General features: G+C 40.7%; 1 protein-coding gene across 2 annotated transcripts in view; it reads right to left on the reverse strand.

The window, feature by feature from the left end:
- LOC134226251 (nephrin) overlaps positions 1–20,208 on the reverse strand; it is a 1,334,188-nt gene that overhangs the window by 924,714 nt on the left and 389,266 nt on the right. The gene's annotated exons all lie outside the window — the stretch shown is intronic.

A 20,208-nucleotide genomic window follows, 5' to 3' on the forward strand; every position in this document is an offset into this window, starting at 1 on the left:
CCAATCCAATCCAAACCAAACCCAAACCAATCCAAACCAATCCAAACCAATCCAAACCAACCAAACCAATCCAAACCAATCCAAACCAATCCAAACCAATCCAAACCAATCCAAACCAACCAAACCAATCCAACCAACCAAACCAATCCAAACCAATCCAAACCAATCCAAACCAATCCAACCAACCAAACCAATCCAAACCAATCCAAACCAACCAAACCAATCCAAACCAATCCAAACCAATCCAAACCAATCCAAACCAATCCAAACCAATCCAAACCAATCCAAACCAATCCAAACCAATCCAAACCAACCAAACCAATCCAAACCAATCCAAACCAATCCAAACCAATCCAAACCAATCCAAACCAATCCAAACCAATCCAAACCAACGCAAACCAATCCAAACCAATCCAAACCAATCCAAACCAATCCAAACCAATCCAAACCAATCCAAATCCAATCCAAACCAATCCAAACCAATCCAAACCAATCCCAAACCAATCCAAACCAACCAAACCAATCCAAACCAATCCAAACCAATCCAAACCAACCAAACCAATCCAAACCAATCCAAACCAATCCAAACCAATCCAAACCAATCCAACCAACCAAACCAATCCAAACCAATCCAAACCAATCCAAACCAACCAAACCAATCCAAACCAATCCAAACCAATCCAAACCAATCCAAACCAACCAAACCAATCCAATCCAACCAATCCAAACCAATCCAAACCAATCCAAACCAACCAAACCAATCCAAACCAATCCAAACCAACCAAACCAATCCAAACCAACCAAACCAATCCAACCAATCCAACCAATCCAAACCAACCAAACCAATCCAAATCCAACCAAACCAATCCAAACCAATCCAAACCAATCCAAACCAATCCAAACCAACCAAACCAATCCAAACCAATCCAAACCAATCCAAACCAATCCAAACCAATCCAAACCAATCCAACCAATCCAAACCAATCCAAACCAATCCAAACCAATCCAAACCAATCCAAACCAATCCAAACCAATCCAAACCAATCCAAATACAGTCAAAATTAACTTCAACCACAATCCATAATTCTTTGAGATCCAGAACAAAACTAAATCCAATCCAAATTGAATCAAACCAATACAACCAATCCATATCAAACCAAATCTAACACAACCAATCCTAATCCAATCCCAACACAAGTCAAACCAAACCAGTTTAAATCAAATTAAAGCCAAATTACTCATTCAAATCTAATTTTAATCCAATCCAAACCAATCCAAACCAATCCACATCCAATCCAAACCAATCCAAACCAATCCAAACCAATCCAAACCAATCCAACCAATCCAAACCAATCCAAACCAACCAAACCAATCCAAACCAATCCAAACCAATCCAAACCAATCCAAACCAATCCAAACCAATCCAAACCAATCCAAACCAATCCAAACCAATCCAAACCAATCCAAACCAATCCAAACCAACCAAACCAATCCAAACCAACCAAACCAATCCAAACCAACCAAACCAATCCAAACCAATCCAAACCAATCCAAACCAATCCAAACCAATCCAAACCAATCCAAACCAATCCAAACCAATCCAAACCAATCCAAACCAATCCAAACCAACCAAACCAATCCAAACCAATTCAAACCAATCCAAACCAATCCATATCCAATCCAAACCAATCCAAACCAATCCAAACCAATTCAAACCAATCCAAACCAATCCAAACCAATCCAAACCAATCCAAACCAATCCAAACCAATCCAACCAATCCAAACACAGTCAAAATTAACTCAACCACAATCCATAATTATTTGAGATCCATAACAAACCAAACCAATCCAAATTCGAATCAAACCAACACAAACCAATCCAAACCAATCCAAACCAATCCAAACCAATCCAAACCAATCCAAACCAATCCAAACCAATCCAAACCAATCCAAACCAATCCAAACCAATCCAAACCAATCCAAACCAATCCAAACCAATCCAAACCAATCCAAACCAATCCAAACCAATCCAAACCAATCCAAACCAATCCAACCAACCAAATACAGTCAAAATTAACTTCAACTACAATCCATAATTATTTGAGATCCAGAACAAATCTAAATCCAATCCAAATTCGAATCAAATCCAATACAAATCCAATCCATATCAAATCCAAATCTAACACAAATCCAATCCTAATCCAATCCCAATACAAGTCAAATCCAAATCCAGTTTAAATCAAATTAAAGCCAAATTACTCATTCAAATCTAATTTTAATCCAATCCAAATCCAATCCAAATCCAATCCATATCCAATCCAAATCCAATCCAAATCCAATCCAAATCCAATCCAAATCCAATCCAAATCCAATCCAAACCAATCCAAACCAATCCAAACCAATCCAAACCAATCCAAACCAATCCAAACCAATCCAAACCAATCCAAACCAATCCAAACCAATCCAAACCAATCCAAACCAATCCAAACCAATCCAAACCAATCCAAACCAATCCAAACCAATCCAAACCAATCCAAACCAATCCAAACCAACCAAACCAATCCAAACCAACCAAACCAATCCAAACCAATCCAAACCAATCCAAACCAATCCAAACCAATCCAAACCAACCAAACCAATCCAAACCAATCCATATCCAATCCAAACCAATCCAAACCAATCCAAACCAATTCAAACCAATCCAAACCAATCCAAACCAATCCAAACCAATCCAAACCAATCCAAACCAATCCAAACCAATCCAAACCAATCCAAACCAATCCAAACCAACCAAACCAATCCAAACCAATCCAAACCAATCCAAACCAATCCAAACCAATCCAAACCAATCCAAACCAATCCAAACCAATCCAAACCAATCCAAACCAATTCAATCCAATCCAATTCCAATCCATATCCAATCCAAATCCAATCCAAATCCAATCCAAATCCAATTCAAATCCAATCCAAATCCAATCCAAATCCAATCCAAATCCAATCCAAATCCAATCCAAATCCAATCCAAATCCAATCCAAATCCAATCCAAATACAGTCAAAATTAACTTCAACTACAATCCATAATTATTTGAGATCCAGAACAAATCTAAATCCAATCCAAATTCGAATCAAATCCAATACAAATCCAATCCATATCAAATCCAAATCTAACACAAATCCAATCCTAATCCAATCCCAATACAAGTCAAATCCAAATCCAGTTTAAATCAAATTAAAGCCAAATTACTCATTCAAATCTAATTTTATTCCAATCCAAATCCATATTTAAATCCAATTCCATTGTAAATCTAATCCTTATTTAATACAAATCACAAACCAAATCCAATACCAATTCAGTTCAAGCCAAATTAAATTCCGTCAGAGAGCCTATCGGAGACGCTAGCCATCTTTGATTTTAGTTTCATTGTGCTCCCTTTTTGCATTTTCATAAGTCTCGATCAAATCATCAGATTATTAGGATCTTGCAGTGCGCTAAATTTATAATACGGTGCATAAGGGTGCCATACTCACTTTTAACTCCTTATTTCTTACCTCTCACTATGAAAAATGAGAAGTGTGGAGGTAGAAATGTAAAGCAAGAAATAAAAAGTGAGAAAGTAAGAAAAGGTAAGAAGACGTCTATGACGTTTCACTTTTTACTTTCCACCGCGGAAAATGAGAAGTGGGGCACAAACTACATTTTCAACCATATAACCAGTTCAGGAAACAACATTTACGATAGCATTTTTGGCCAAACAAGTCTTTCTGTCAAATGACCATTTCAACCAAATAACTTGTTCGGACAAACAGCATTTCCGGCCCAATGGCCTTTGCCCGAATAGCTTCTAACCAAACGACCATTTCTCGCTTTAACTGCAAGTCGACTTACTCTAAATTCGAAATTAATCACAACTTTGGTTTAAATTAACAATACCAATTTGTAGTAAAATTCGATGCGATCTATCAAAACAGAGAAAAATAAAAGGAGGTCAAACTTATGTCTTTTGGGGGATGCTATTAAGAAAAGGATGCCATGATGTAGTTATTTCGATAAGTTTCAGTGGAAAGTGGAAAAGATTCTAAATATTTTTTTTACTTATAATTATCATTTAATTCCATAGATTTTTCATCAATGTCCCCAGCAATCGTTATCAGGATTTCGCGTTATGTTCTCTTCTTATAAACGCCATTCCTAATTCGGGGGATTTCGAATTGAATGATCTTCCGACAATAAACTTCACCATCGAATGAGGTGCGTCCAACAAAATAATTTACGCCTAAAACGAGCATTTCATTATGATACACAACCTCAATAACGTTTCCGATAAATCATTCCGAAATCACTCTCTCATCTTCCAGCAGATAGCTTTATTTAACAACATTGAAATAGGCTGAGCAGCACCTCACCTTCTTCAACCATGACAACGAATTCGCGATGCGTCCCACCTGTTGTTCATCTCGCACACCTTGCCGCCCCTAGCCCTAATCCGAGCAACAAATCAGACAGAACGTGATTTCTTCTCCAACATCCATATCAACCTCTTCCGCCGACCGACGTTGACTGCCGCCCATCCTGCCCATCCCCGAATCAGCGGAAGAGTGTTTCCTATTCTGATTTATTTGCCCGACACTCACTCGACAGTCGATCCGGACTCGGAGTGTGTGCGGGTCAAGGGCCGAAACGGTGAACTTCCTTCGCAGACAGTCGAATAGGGATATGTTTAATTAATGAAGTTGCGAAATAAATCTCAACCACACACACGTGGAACCCTCTTCAACCCGGGAGGACTTGACCACCATCCATTTGTTGAGCTCGAAATGAGAATAAATGAAAAGATGGGTGCCGAATGGTGTTTGGCGATGCGAGCTTCCTCAACTATAGATATGGGAATATTTACCTCGCCAGAATTGAGCGTTTTGCCAGTCATTACTTACGGTTTTTTGATAAATGTTTACCAAGAATAATATCTGTATCAAATCAGTGACATAAAGTTCTAATCATTCAGCACGATAGAAATTTGTTTTTGAGGTGTCAATTTACAAAAACGTTTACATATCAAACTCACGGTCGTCAAAATAATCGCTCAATTCGGTTCGTCACATCCGACTCTTACCCAACGTGCTTTCACCGCACTTGATTTGAGTAATGTCGAACGGCTCATTGGCGATCCAATAAAGGAACAGTCGGCCGGAGCGGCCGTGTACCCCGGTCCGGCCCAGCAATAGTGACCCGATGTTGTGTGGACCGAAAAGTTCCATCGTAATGGCAGGCTCGCGCCAAGGGGATTTAAGTGAGGCGTTCATCGACTATTTTGTTGAGCTTGCTTTCACGCCTTCCGCAAGTATCGGCCAAGCGAGCTATCGAGCTAACTGGAGGTAGGCCTCGCCTAGGTATGGGAGCACCAGGATCGGGGTATCGGATGGATCACAAGTCGCTGCCTTTCCAAGCGTGATCCAAAGGAGTGTGCAGTGGAGAGAGGGACACATACAAAGCGCACCCACGCTTTCGCCTCAGTATATGACTAAACTAGGGAAACAGTTTCCACAATAATACCGGCTGAGATTGAGCACCCAACCGTCTTCGGTCTGATTTATGGAGATACTTAAGTGTTAGGTTCTTCGCTTCATTGATGCCGCTCTTTCGTTTTATTTGTGCCACATGATTGGATATTTGGATTCATGCGAGATAGCTCCTGTCATAGATGAGTCAATCACAGCCGTGGGGATTTGGCTGAGAATTGGGGAATGTTTGGGGAACATTTGCAGCGCTGTGGAATTGGAGGCTCTTCGTGGATTGTGTTAAGCTATATCAAATGGGATGATCGAAAATTTAGGAGATTTTATCATATGAAAACTGAATAACTGCAAAGTCACTTTTGTCGTTTTTATTTGGATTTAACTAGATTTGGCGTTTTTGGGAATTTTCGTTTCATGCTTCTTTGACTTGAAGCCTGTTTTGTTCAAATAAGCCATTTCACAGTTTATGTTTATATTCCTAAGGATTCTGTATTAATCTAATGAACAATTACTGAGCAATTCAACATCACACATACAAATTACCCATATATATATATCTTGTACGATATTTGCTATGATCTGTCATGGGAACAGAGGTGTGTTAGGCTTAGTCGGGCTATAGAACTGTCCATGTCATACATCTCCCTATTCTTAAAAAAAACTACTATCTTGTACATCTGTAAGGAGAAAATAACATTTTCCACATATTATGGCAGTAGGGACTATGTCGAAGCAAGGGCATAACGATCCCTCCTCAGGCCAACTGCAAGTTGTGATGCCTGCCTAGGATGTGGTGGAGTTTGACAGTGAGCTTTTTATAGAAGAAATTTCTATAAAAACTTCTATAAAAAGCCCCACGTATCCGCCAGCAGGCTTCACTCAAAGTGCACGAAATCGAGGTGAGTGAAGAACTAGTGTACTTGGGGCTAACTGGTGACCGCCGATACCAGACGATACCAGAAGAGAAATGCGGAGACGCATCTTAGCAGGAAATTATGCGTTTTTTGGTCTTTGCAAGACGCTCCGATCGAATACAAAACGCTCATTGGGGTGCAGATGGCGGACGGTACGTGGAGGAGGCGAATGAATCTCAAGTTGCATCGGCTGTTGAGAGAACCATTCATCTGCGGTGGGCCAGGCATGTAGTCAGAATGTCGGGGATCAAACAGGAGGAAGAAACTGTACAGGTCATTTTGGCTTAAGACTGAGTAGACAAAATAAATAAATAAGTATTTTTTATGACTGGGATTTGCTTTTAGTTTGATAGCCCTCTACCAAGCTAATAGCTTAGGAAATAGGATGAACTACAACGGGGAAGGGTCTTTTGGCCGAATACCGTTCGACCGAATGTCATTTGGCCGAAGTTCATTAGGCCGAAAGTTGTTTGGCCGAATAAACCATTTGGCCTAAGAGACCATTTGGCCGAAAAGATCATTTGGCCGAATACGTCATTTCGCCGAAGAGGTCATTTGACCGAATAGGTAAAAAAAATGGTAATTTTGCCGAATAGGCCATTTGGTCGAAAAGGTCAATTGTCCGAATAGTCATTGGAACGAAATAGTCATTTGGGGCTAAGAGATCGAAGAGGTCATTTGGCCGAAGAGGACATTTGGTCGAAGAGGTCATTTGGTCGAAAAGTTCATTTGGTCGACGAGGTCACTTGGTCGACGAGGTCATTTGGTCGAAGAGGTCATTTAACCGAAAGGGTCATCTGGCCGAAATGGTAGTTTTGCCGAATAGGCCATTTGGTCGAAAAGGTCAATTGATCGAATAGTCATTTGGTCGAATAGGTCATTTGGTCGAAAAGGTCATTTGGTCGAAGAGGTCATTTGGTCGAAGAGGTAATTGTGTCGAAATGGTCATTTTGTCGAAGTGGTCATTTGGCCGAAGAGGTCATTTGGCCGAATAGGCCTCACTTCGCACAACTCACTTTTACAGTGAGAAGTGAGAAATAAAGAGTGAAAAGTGAGAAATAAGTTGTGAATAGTGAGACGTCCCACGTATCTCTTCGAACTACTCACTTTTCACAGTGGGAAGTGGGAAATAAGTAGTGAGGCGTGAGACGTCTCCCAAGCAACACACATGTACCACAAAGATCATAGCAACTTATATATGACCAGATTCAGTCACAATTAAGTTGCTGCAACCAAATTCACTTAATTTGTGCTGCTCGGGCTATTTTCGTACCTAATCTCTCACTTTTCAAATGACCTATTTGGCCAAATGACATGTTCGGTCAAATGACATGTTCGGCCAAATGTCCTATTCGGCCAAATGGGTTTCGGCCGAATGACTCTTCCTCGATATAGTTGTAGAAATTGAAGTTTGCATAGCTCATGCGTTCTGAATGTTATTTTCAGTTGCAGCTGCTGTGGAAAGTCTAGACTTTAAAAGAAATCGCTTCATAGCTACTCGTTGGACTTATCGTACGTTCCACTGCAAAGGCAGAGTACAAGGTTGTTATCGATCATTTAGTAATTTCCGTTCGATCAGAAGGTGAATTTCAAAATGCGTTGTATGATGGGCTTCTAGTGCGAAAGTTTATCTACAATTTTGCCTAATGGTTTGTTGTTAGAATTCAACTAATAACAGAGTTATAGCGCTAGTAACAGTAGTTCTAACTAAATGATTGGAATTTTGTTATCATTTTGTCTAAGTTACTAAAACTATCGCTATAGCTCCGTTACTAGTGGAATTCAAACAATGAACCATGTGGAAGAGTTGAAGAAAAACCTTAGCACTAGAAGTCCACCATGCAGCACATTATGAAATTCAGATTCTAGATTGAGTTTTTGACAAACTACTAATTGATCGAACGCAAATTACTAAATGATCGATAACATCCTTGGGCAAAGATACATAAACGATTTTTAATGCACTTGATTTTCAGGGCTTCCTATTGTGAATCTCTATTTATGCTATGATTAAATCCCAAATAGAGATTCACGTTGGGGACAAATTTCGAAAACATAAAAAAAAACTGAGTATGAGGCCAAAAAAAATTCAAAAATGTTTTGTATAACTTTTCTCAGTATTTTGCTATGATATAATGAAATTTTTATCGGAATACAGTAGCAGGACTGCACAACATTGAATAAAAAGGTTGATTTTGTTGACAACAAAATAATTCTCGTATGAGTATCCCACCAACACAGAAAAGACATTATCAATTATTGGCGTCCCACCAACACAGAGGAAGAAGCTCTTGAGTTCGGGCATCCCACATCGAAGATTTGTGATCCACACTATTCACAATAACAACATTTAAAAGTGGGTGTCCCACCATGCAGAATCAAGATAATTCAATACACAATAACACATATCTTCTTGCGGGAATCGCCGCGTCTTAGAGAAAGGAATTCCTCAATGCGGGTGTCTTTTTTTTTTTTTTTTACAAGGGAGAATGCATTTACACACTAACCCAGTACACGTGCATTGTAGTTGCCAAACTACCACACGGAAGTGTACTGGAGTGTCGGATTGACCATACCGGTAATGCCGACTAAACTCCTTGGCTCCACCATCGTTTCCCCAGGAACTACCTCGCAGTACTACTTCTGGGGGGACGGCAGTACTAAGCGTACTCGCTCATTATCGCTCACACAGGCACTCGTCCCACGCGAGACTGACTTGGGTGCTCGCTCTATCGCACCCTCAAACACACCCTACATACTCTGTTGCACCTCTGTCATGCCGTGCGGGTCTAACTTGTGTGCCCACCCTTCTCATGCCATGTGGGTCTAACTTGTATGCCCACCCAAACCCTTGATTCATGCTCATACGCTCCATGCTTGCACACACATTAACGCTCCTATGGGTCTGACTTGTGTGCCCACCCTTCTCATGCCGTGGGACTAACTTTTGTGCCCACCCTTCTCATGCCGTGCGGGACTAATTCTATGCCCACCTTTATCGTACCATGTGAGACTGCTCACCTCTTTCATTCAGTTCGCGCTGACACATACTACTCGAGTCATTCGACCTAACACTCCCTCTGGCATCCCTTGTGGGACTCTTCGCTTAGGTTCCCACTTCTGACATACCATGTGAGTCTGACTCACCTCATTCATGCCATATGAGACTAGCTCAACACGACTCAACTCATTCCTTTCGTACCATGTGAGACTGACTTGGATGCTCCCCACACTCCTCTGCCACGCCACGGGGTATCAGTAGTCGTAGGAACCAACATTCCTGCGCTACTCCCAGCGCGGCGTGTGCAGTCCATACATACACCTATTCATTCACCCTTCTGCCATGCTTCGAGGTGACGATCTCGGTTGCCACCCGCTGCGCCATTACCTCTGCATGGGCAGACCATTCACACACTTCTTCGCGTTCGGCACTTTCGCTCTAACACCAATCATAAGTTAGTCATGCTTGTCGATTGTTGCTCGGCGCGCCAGATTCTCTGCAAGCTGCAGGCAATCTGAGTGGTTGCAGTCGAGACTGCGTTCCACTTCTCCACCGCTTGACACATCCTTTGGACAAGATTATCCGGAGTTGTGTCCCGGCCGCAAACGTCTAGCATTGCTCTTCTTTCGACGTCGAAACGAGGACATACGAACAGTATGTGCTCTGCAGTTTCGTCAACACCTGGGCAGTCAGGTGCGGGTGTCTTACCATGTAGAATTGTGTTTCATCCTATCCACAATAACACCATGATTCTTGTGGCCATCCCTCCAGCGCACAATGGGAAAAAATGTCCATAACGCGGATAAGTTCAATATCTCGGTTCGGTATGGGCGGATTGCACTGAAATTTTGACACTGATCGTAGAACTTTATGGGCATTGATGCAAAAGTGGTTAAGTTCACTGCACGAAGCTGCACGACCTCGTACACACGGCCCATATTTGTTATTTAATTCGTTAAATTCGGATAAAAAAAAATCATCAAGACATAACACATTTGACCTCAATTTTTTCCAAAAATCGCGTTATTTGAACTCTGTCTACTGCACGATGTTAGGAATTGAGATCTTGCTGATTTTACCACACGTATTCATATTCCTCAAATTGCTTAATAATAACCTCACATAACTAGTTCGATCTAGAATGTCCCAGGGAGGGTAGTTATTTTTACCTAAAGAAGCTAATATTTTGCTTATTTTACCTCACGTTCAGCAATCAAACTATCAAAAGCAGGCGTCCCTCCATGCAGAATTGTAACCAATTGAATCCACAATAACACCATTCTTCTTACGAACGTCCCATCAATGCAAATAAAGACATTCTCAAATACGGGCGTCCCACTAGGGACTTTTTGTAGGCGATTTAAAAATGTAGAGAGAAACATTTAAAAGCGCGTATCCCAAAATTCATAATCATGATGAATCCAATATACAATAACACAATTCTTCTAGTGAGCATCGCACCGATTTAGAGGTAGAAATTCTTCAATGCGGGTATGGATCTGCAGAGAATGTCCCATCAATGCAGGGAAAGACATTCTTAAATGCGATCGTCCCACTAACGCAGAATAAGGAACCCTTATATGTGGGCATCCCACCTCGAGAAATTGTGATCCTGTCCTATCCAAAAAAACAATATTATTCTTGTGGTTGTACCACCAATGCCGAAGCACTTGAATGCAGGTCCCACCTTTGTGATTCACCTACAGTTACACACCCTGAGACAAGACTCGATTCTTCTTTTTACCTTCGTAATTTTTGTAAATTTTGTAAATTTTGTAAATTTTGTAAATTTTGTAAATTTTGTAAATTTTGTAAATTTTGTAAATTTTGTAAATTTTGTAAATTTTGTAAATTTTGTAAATTTTGTAAATTTTGTAAATTTTGTAAATTTTGTAAATTTTGTAAATTTTGTAAATTTTGTAAATTTTGTAAATTTTGTAAATTTTGTAAATTTTGTAAATTTTGTAAATTTTGTAAATTTTGTAAATTTTGTTAATTTTGTGAATTTTGTAAATTTTGTAAATTTTGTAAATTTTGTAAATTTTGTAAATTTTGTAAATTTTGTAAATTTTGTAAATTTTGTAAATTTTGTAAATTTTGTAAATTTTGTAAATTTTGTAAATTTTGTAAATTTTGTAAATTTTGTAAATTTTGTAAATTTTGTAAATTTTGTAAATTTTGTAAATTTTGTAAATTTTGTAAATTTTGTAAATTTTGTAAATTTTGTAAATTTTGTAAATTTTGTAAATTTTGTAAATTTTAATTTTGTAAATTTTGTAAATTTTGTAAATTTTGTAAATTTTGTAAATTTTGTAAATTTTGTAAATTTTGTAAATTTTGTAAATTTTGTAAATTTTGTAAATTTTGTAAATTTTGTAAATTTTGTAAATTTTGTAAATTTTGTAAATTTTGTAAATTTTGTAAATTTTGTAAATTTTGTAAATTTTGTAAATTTTGTAAATTTTGTAAATTTTGTAAATTTTGTAAATTTTGTAAATTTTGTAAATTTTGTAAATTTTGTAAATTTTGTAAATTTTGTAAATTTTGTAAATTTTGTAAATTTTGTAAATTTTGTAAATTTTGTAAATTTTGTAAATTTTGTAAATTTTATAAATTTTGTAAATTTTGTAAATTTTGTAAATTTTGTAAATTTTGTAAATTTTGTAAATTTTGTAAATTTTGTAAATTTTGTAAATTTTGTAAATTTTGTAAATTTTGTAAATTTTGTAAATTTTGTAAATTTTGTAAATTTTGTAAATTTTGTAAATTTTGTAAATTTTGTAAATTTTGTAAATTTTGTAAATTTTGTAAATTTTGTAAATTTTGTAAATTTTGTAAATTTTGTAAATTTTGTAAATTTTGTAAATTTTGTCAGTTACCGCTCAGCTTCTGAGACGTGCAGACGTGTTTCCGATTGCGCTCTTGGAAAGTCAAGTGATCGTTTACAGTGGTTAAAGTTCGATTCCGTCTGTGCCGCGTCGCGCGTTTTAGTGATCCGCGATGAGGCGAGAAAATACTTTTCGTATTGACTATGCGAGTTTCCCGGTGAAGCCGTCATTTGAAGAAAGAAGAAGTGTTGAAACTACAGGGCCACAAAGGTGAACAATGTACGTTCGTCAAGGTTGACAACGAATAGTGCAAGAACATGATGAGAAGCATGAAGTGGAGCACGCGGGGAAAAAGTACAAGCTTCGCATCACCATGGAAGATGGATGTGTAGAAGTTAGAGTGCACGACCTGCCAGAAAACGTCTTCGAAGAAAAAATCGTGGAATTTTTGAGTGCGTTCGGTGAAGTGTTTTCGCTGCGAGAGCTAACATGGGGAGAAGGGTTCGAGTTCGGTGGGATACCGCTCGGCATTTGATCGGCCCGAATGCTAGTCCATCGAAACATCGATTCGTGGGTAACGATTGATGGACAGCAGGCCTATATTGTTTACAAGACAGATCGTCTCTTGTAAATACTGCAAAGAGCAAGCGCATACTGGCATATCGTGTGTCCAGAACAAAAAGCTGCTAGTCCAGAAGAGCTATGCGAACGTGGCGAAGCAAACTGGGCCACGACAACCACCGAAGAAGGCGAACGGTGCAAAACCCCCGAGCGCCAAACCGGTCGGTCAGCGTTCTGTCGCTCCACCACCAGCATCGCTGGAGGCTTTCCCCGAGCTGCCACAGCCGTCGAGTCAGACCGAACCGTCTGGCTCAATAAACCCAACTGCAAGCCAGCCGACTGCGCCCATTGCACGAACGGTGTCTCCCAACCCGTTGCAAACGCAAATCGCGCGCAGCACGTCGTCGTCGTTGCGCACACAACCACAGACCGCTGAAGTGGTCTTGGTTGACATATTCAAAAGCCAGCAAACGCGTTGCGAGCGAAAGACCGAACCGCCGGCAACGACACGGACGATTCATCCACATCGACGAGAAGCAGCCGAAGCCGAGGACGCCCGCCCGGCAAGAAACAGCGATGCAACGACGGTGACGACGAGCAGGATGTGGACTTTCTTCCATAAATGGCTCTCACGTCTTACAACCTCGCATCCATCAACATCGGCACGATCACGAACCCCACAAAACTGAACGCACTCCGAACCTTCATAAGCAGCCAAAACCTCGATATCGTGTGTCTGCAGGAAGTCGAGAACGAACAGCTTTCCTTGCCTGGCTTTGTCGTTTTCGCGAATGTGGACCACACGAGGAGAGCACAGCTGTAGCGGTGAAGGAGCACATCCATGTCACTCACGTGGAGAAGAGCCTGGACAGCCGACTAATCGCGCTGCGAGTGCACGACACAACGATCTGCAACGTCTACGCTCCCTCCGGCACTGCTCAGCGCGCTGCTCGACGGGAGTTGTTCCATGGCACGCTTGCTCATTATCTCCGCCACCACACCGAGAACGTCATCGTAGCTGGCGATTTCAATTGCGTGCTGCGTGCGTGCGATTCGTCCAGCCCGAACACCAGTCCTTCTCTTAAAACCGCTGTACAGCAGCTGCAGCTATATGATGTGTGGGAGAAGCTATGTCCACGTGATGCCGGTTTTACGTATGTCTGTCGAAACGCGCGATCTCGCCTCGATCGGATATACGTGAGCCGCGGTCTTCGCGACAAATTGCAGTCCGCCTACACGCACGTTTGCTGTTTTACAGACCACAAAGCGCTAACGCTCAGACTCTGTCTCCCTCCACTGGGACATGAGCCCGGGCGCGGTTTCTGGGCTCTTCGACCGCATCTTCTAACCGAAGAAAACGTTGCTGAGTTCCGATATAAGTGGCAATATTGGACCCGGCAGCGCAGAAACTACGGGTCGTGGATGGAATGGTGGCTGTCGTACGCTAAGCCAAAATCAAGTCCTTTTTCAAGTGGAAATCTCGAACCGTCTTCGAGGAATTCCACGACGCGCACCAGCACCTTTATGCGCAACTACGGCTAGCGTACGACGGCTACTATCTGCAGCCACAAACCATAACCACCATCAACCGGCTGAAAGGAGAAATGTTGGCACTGCAGCGTAATTTCTCCCACATGTTCATGCGCATCAACGAGACGCACGTGGCAGGGGAGCCAATGTCAATCTTCCAATTGGGGGATAGAAGACGGAAGAAAACCACGATCACGCAGTTACAGACGGGAGAAGACGAAATCATCGTCGAGCCTCAAGCGATCGAGGCAAATCTGTTTGATTTTTCCTCGAGCCTCTACTCAGAAGAAACAGCAGAAAATGACGGCAATGCCAACAACGGGGACGATTTCACTTGCGAACGTGTTATCCCACCGGACGACCCACTAAACGAAGCGTGCATGGAGGAGATACAAACAGCAGAAATTCTGTCTGCTATCAGGGCGAGCGCACCCAAACGATCCCCCGGTGCCGACGGGATCCCACGAGAATTTTATCTCCGGATGTTCGATGTCATCCACCGTGAGTTGAACATGCTTATGAATGAAGCACTCAACGGAAATCTCCCCCATGCCTTCGTAGAGGGCGTCATCGTGTTGGTGAAGAAGAAGGGAGGCGACAACACAGCCCGAGCGTACCGGCCCATATCGCTGCTCAACAGCGATTATAAATTGCTCTCCCGCATCCTGAAAAACAGGATGGAACGAATTATGCAGGCCCACCGCGTCCTAAGCAACGGACAGAAATGTTCAAACGCAGAGCGAAACATCTTCCAGGCCACTCTCGCGCTGAAAGATCGGATCGCCAATCTCCGTCACCACCGTCGCGCCGGTAAGCTCATCAGCTTCGATCTGGAGAACGCCTTCGATCGGGTGCGGCACTCGTTCCTCTTCGAAACCATGCGGTCGCTCGGGTTCAACGAGGAACTCATCTCTCTTCTCTCGAACATAGCCAGTCGGTCCACATCCCGGCTGCTTATCAATGGGCACCTCTCTCGATCGTTTGAGATCACACGGTCGGTGCGGCAAGGCGACCCGTTGTCCATGCATCTGTTCGTACTCTATCTTCATCCACTGGTGTGTAGGCTTGAGCAAGTGTGTGGGGATGATCTACTCGTTGCCTACGCCGACGATATTAGCGTGGTTGTGACGTCATCGTGGCAAATAGAAGCGATGAATGAAATATTTCGTCGCTTTGGGCTTGCCGCCGGCGCAAAATTGAATCTGCGGAAGACGGTTGCAGTGAACGTTGGCGTTTTCGAAGGTAACGAAATTTGTACCCAGTGGCTACAAACAACCAACGTAGTCAAGATTCTGGGTGTTACCTTCGCCAACTCGATTAGGCTGATGACTACACTCAACTGGGATGCGCTGGCGGGCAAGTTTTCACAGCAAATGTGGCTGCAGTCCTTGCGCACACTAACTCTTCACCAGAGGGTGATTATGCTGAACACGTTTGGCACATCGAGACTGTGGTACCTTTCGTCTGTACTGCCTCCGCTTGGTGTCCACACAGCTAAAATAACAGCAACGATGGGGACATTCCTGTGGAGAGGAATGGCTGCGCGCGTTCCCATTATGCAGTTGATACGCAAGAAGGAGCACGGCGGTTTAAATTTGCATGTTTTGGCATGCAAAAGCCGTAGTCTGGCCACCAACAGACACTTGAAAGAGATCGACTCCATTCCTTATTATAAATCCCTTCTATTCCACGCAATTCCCCGCCCCGCAATTTCTATTGACAATCCTGACCTAAAATCGATCCTATCAAATTTATCCCAAATTCCCCACCATATCCAACAAAACCCTTCCGCCGATCTGATCCACCGGCACTTCGTCCAGCAAAGCGAACTGCCAAAGGTGGAACGAAACAGTCCAGCGCTTGACTGGCCACGCGCATGGCGAAATATTGGGATGAAAGAGCTTTCCTCATCGCAGCGATCCCAACTTTACCTGCTGGTGAATGGGAAAATCGAACATCGGAAGCTTCTGCACGTGATGCAACGGGTGGCGGACGAGAACTGTCAACACTGTGACATACAGGTACCTGAAACGCTCCAGCACAAGTTCTGTAGCTGCACTCGTGTCGGCCCGGCCTGGACGGTCCTACAGCAGAGGCTAGCCGGCTACACGAATGGTTGGAGGCGACTGTCGTTCGAGGACCTCATGAGACCTGTTTTGCCAGGAATTGGAAGAGCTGCGCGAGTGGAAATTCTCCGCTTGTTTGTGAAGTACATCGTCTTTGTTAACGAGTGTAACGATAGAATTGATGTAGATGCTTTAATGTTCCAATTAGATTTAAATTGATTTGAAAACGCTGAACTACAATTGTAAAAACTGTACATATAATGACAAAATAAAACTGAATTTTAACCACAAAAAAAAAAAATTTTGTAAATTTTGTAAATTTTGTAAATTTTGTAAATTTTGTAAATTTTGTAAATTTTGTAAATTTTGTAAATTTTGTAAATTTTGTAAATTTTGTAAATTTTGTAAATATAATAAATTTAATAAATTTAGTAAATTTTGTAAATTTTGTAAATTTTGTAAATTTTGTAAATTTTGTAAATTTTGTAAATTTTGTAAATTTTGTAAATTTTGTAAATTTTGTAAATTTTGTAAATTTTGTAAATTTTGTAAATTTTGTAAATTTTGTAAATTTTGTAAATTTTGTAAATTTTGTAAATTTTGTAAATTTTGTAAATTTTGTAAATTTTGTAAATTTTGTAAATTTTGTAAATTTGTAAATTTTGTAAATTTTGTAAATTTTGTAAATTTTGTAAATTTTGTAAATTTTGTAAATTTTGTAAATTTTGTAAATTTTGTAAATTTTGTAAATTTTGTAAATTTTGTAAATTTTGTCAATTTTAAAATTTTAAAATTTTAAAATTTTTAATTTTGTAAATTTTGTAAATTTTGTAAATTTTGTAAATTTTGTAAATTTTGTAAATTTTGTAAATTTTGTAAATTTTGTAAATTTTGTAAATTTTGTAAATTTTGTAAATTTTGTAAATTTTGTAAATTTTGTAAATTTTGTAAATTTTGTAAATTTTGTAAATTTTGTAAATTTTGTAAATTTTGTAAATTTTGTAAATTTTGTAAATTTTGTAAATTTTGTAAATTTTGTAAATTTTGTAAATTTTGTAAATTTTGTAAATTTTGTAAATTTTGTAAATTTTGTAAATTTTGTAAATTTTGTAAATTTTGTAAATTTTGTAAATTTTGTAAATTTTGTAAATTTTGTAAATTTTGTAAATTTTGTAAATTTTGTAAATTTTGTAAATTTTGTAAATTTTGTAAATTTTGTAAATTTTGTAAATTTTGTAAATTTTGTAAATTTTGTAAATTTTGTAAATTTTGTAAATTTTGTAAATTTTGTAAGCTTCCGTCCATTTCAGTTTCTTTTGCAAAAGCATTGCAGTGAAATAAATCTTCCAAATTCAATTTTCAGCATCAATCAACTATTGTATGTAACTGCTCATGTCAATAAGATTTTGGAGTCGGTTTGGGACTGATTTGCGTTAAACGCCGATACATTTTTGCTCAAATCGATTCACATCCTCTTTTTTCTCAAGGCACACACCACCAAAGTTACCCAACATTTGCATTTATTATTCCATCGCACTTTTATTGAATCAGAGTTCCTAAACTCCGAACAGGCTCCTTCACACGATTGTGGCCATCGGTGGCACAATATCTTTATTAAATTTCAAAATTTATTCTTATCGTCACCGGCTGCTTCTTTTCGGGATTTTCCTCAATTGCCAGCCTCCGGCGAACGTGCTCAGGAGGAATGAAATCTATACGTTTCCCAAAATACGGGTGAAATTAAAAAAAAAAACATTTTGGAAATGCGACATTGTCTCAACTATTTCCATTCATTCAGTAATAAATCTGAATAGTGATGAGTTTAATTGTTGGATATGTCATTTATTGTTATTTTTTTTTAATTTTGTACTTTACCTCTGGAATATATTTTCACTTCAATAACGGATCGAAAGCAAATCGGAAGCTCAGGGCGGGCGCATGCGACTCACCACATTAGTCATTCCTCTCCCAGTAGCGACCGACGGGTTTCCGGGTCCGGATTTGCTTGCGGTGTGATGATGGTCGTTTTCGCATTTTGCTTTTTTTTTCCTCCAATACACCCCGTACATATGAATGTGTGCGCGCAGAAGACGAGTGTTTGAAAATTGATAGGAAGCGCCATAAGGGGGAAAAAAAATAACAAAGTTCCCAGAAGCAACTATAGGTACGTAGAGGCTAATACCGAGGTAACACGCTGCTGCTGTTGCAGTTCCCGCTGATGGTTGCGGGCTATCGTAAGGCGACACACATGGGACGGGATAGATCCCGGGTCGCGAAGATTTGTGGGGTGTCCCATAACCGTTTAGATGTCGTTAAGGCGAAGTGTTTTATGATGCTCGTCTTTTTGTCGAAACGACCGGATGCAAAATTGGGGAAAAGGGATAATTGCGGTGATGATTAAGTAGGAATTGGGATAAATATCGAGTTTTAATCGGTTGGAACACCCACATCCACTTGAATCTTATACTTTCAAATCCAAAATCTGCTTCTGGTAGTTGCAAATTGCAGGTGGTTCTATAATTAAAGATACAACTCATGTTTAAAATCCAGTTTCTTGACTGTAATGAAGATAAACAAGAAACACATTTCACCTGTCTGGAACCAGAACCGACATATTCACACAAAGGGAACGTGTTCAATCGACATTGACCACTGAGCTGCACCAAATTACCACCTTTCCTTGCCCATTTAACCTGACTTCGCTTATCAAAACAGTTGAACCGGTTTCAATCAAACCGCGTTCCTTCACGCGCATCCCTTCCCATCGCAGCATCGGGACTTGCCTCACCATGCGCCGCTGCTGAAGCGTGGCACGTGAACAAACGCAAGGCGCACATACAGAAACACACACACACAAACAAGGGCAAATCGCAATCAGGTCATAACGGTACCTTATCACCGTCTTTTACAAAGACGGCTGCTGCTGGACCTGGTTGCGGAACTCGTCGGTGGCTGCAATTTTGATTCGACACTCCATAATTAATGCACTTCTCTCGGCACACTGAACTGCACGGGCCACGAGCCCAGCGACCGGCCGACGCCAATGGACTCCACATTAGCCACCATCTGTCCGGTTCGATTCGATTAGGCTACCTCTATGGGCGTCTTTGGTCAGTCGATCATCGTTATTCTAACCCCCCGCCCTGGCCCGATGAATACGCATTAATCCGTGTGCGATTCCTGGGCATGACGGTGCATAGTGCCGATAGCGTGTGAAGTTGCAGAAACGGGAACAGGGTTCAGCCGGGTGGGGCACACAGAAGAAGGAACCCGATGTATCAAATGATATAAACATCCGATGGCCTGCGGAGCGCGGGTTCAATCAAATGGAAAGCTGATAGCTGCTGTCAATGAATGGATGAATGCGGCGCAGGAATTATCTGCTTATGTTGCCCTCCGTTGTTGGCGGTAATGCCGATGACGACGATGATGATACAAATTTCCAACCGTACCAACCGTGTCATCATCGCAGAATCCATTCCAATCCAATGGACACTGGCAGCGAGGACGGGGGGCCCGATATTTTCGCATATGTGAAAGCTAGGCCAAATGGGAACCAGCTGCAGCGCAGATCTCCTGACGCGAATGTTACTGGCCTGTCAGTTTAGAGACCCCCGCCGAGACGTGCAGTCATCCAAGAGTATCTTGCCTCTGTGATGTGAAAATATATTCATCTGTCAATAAATGGCTGAGGCCACGTTTCTCACTTGCTTGCATGATGCGCTTGACGGACTAACTTGATGGAGTGGTTCCGCAGAATGAGCGATCAGCCAATGTGAAACATTGTTGTATT

This window comes from Armigeres subalbatus, chromosome 3 (genome assembly GCF_024139115.2).
Source record: "Armigeres subalbatus isolate Guangzhou_Male chromosome 3, GZ_Asu_2, whole genome shotgun sequence".
NCBI classification, from domain to species: domain Eukaryota; kingdom Metazoa; phylum Arthropoda; class Insecta; order Diptera; family Culicidae; genus Armigeres; species Armigeres subalbatus.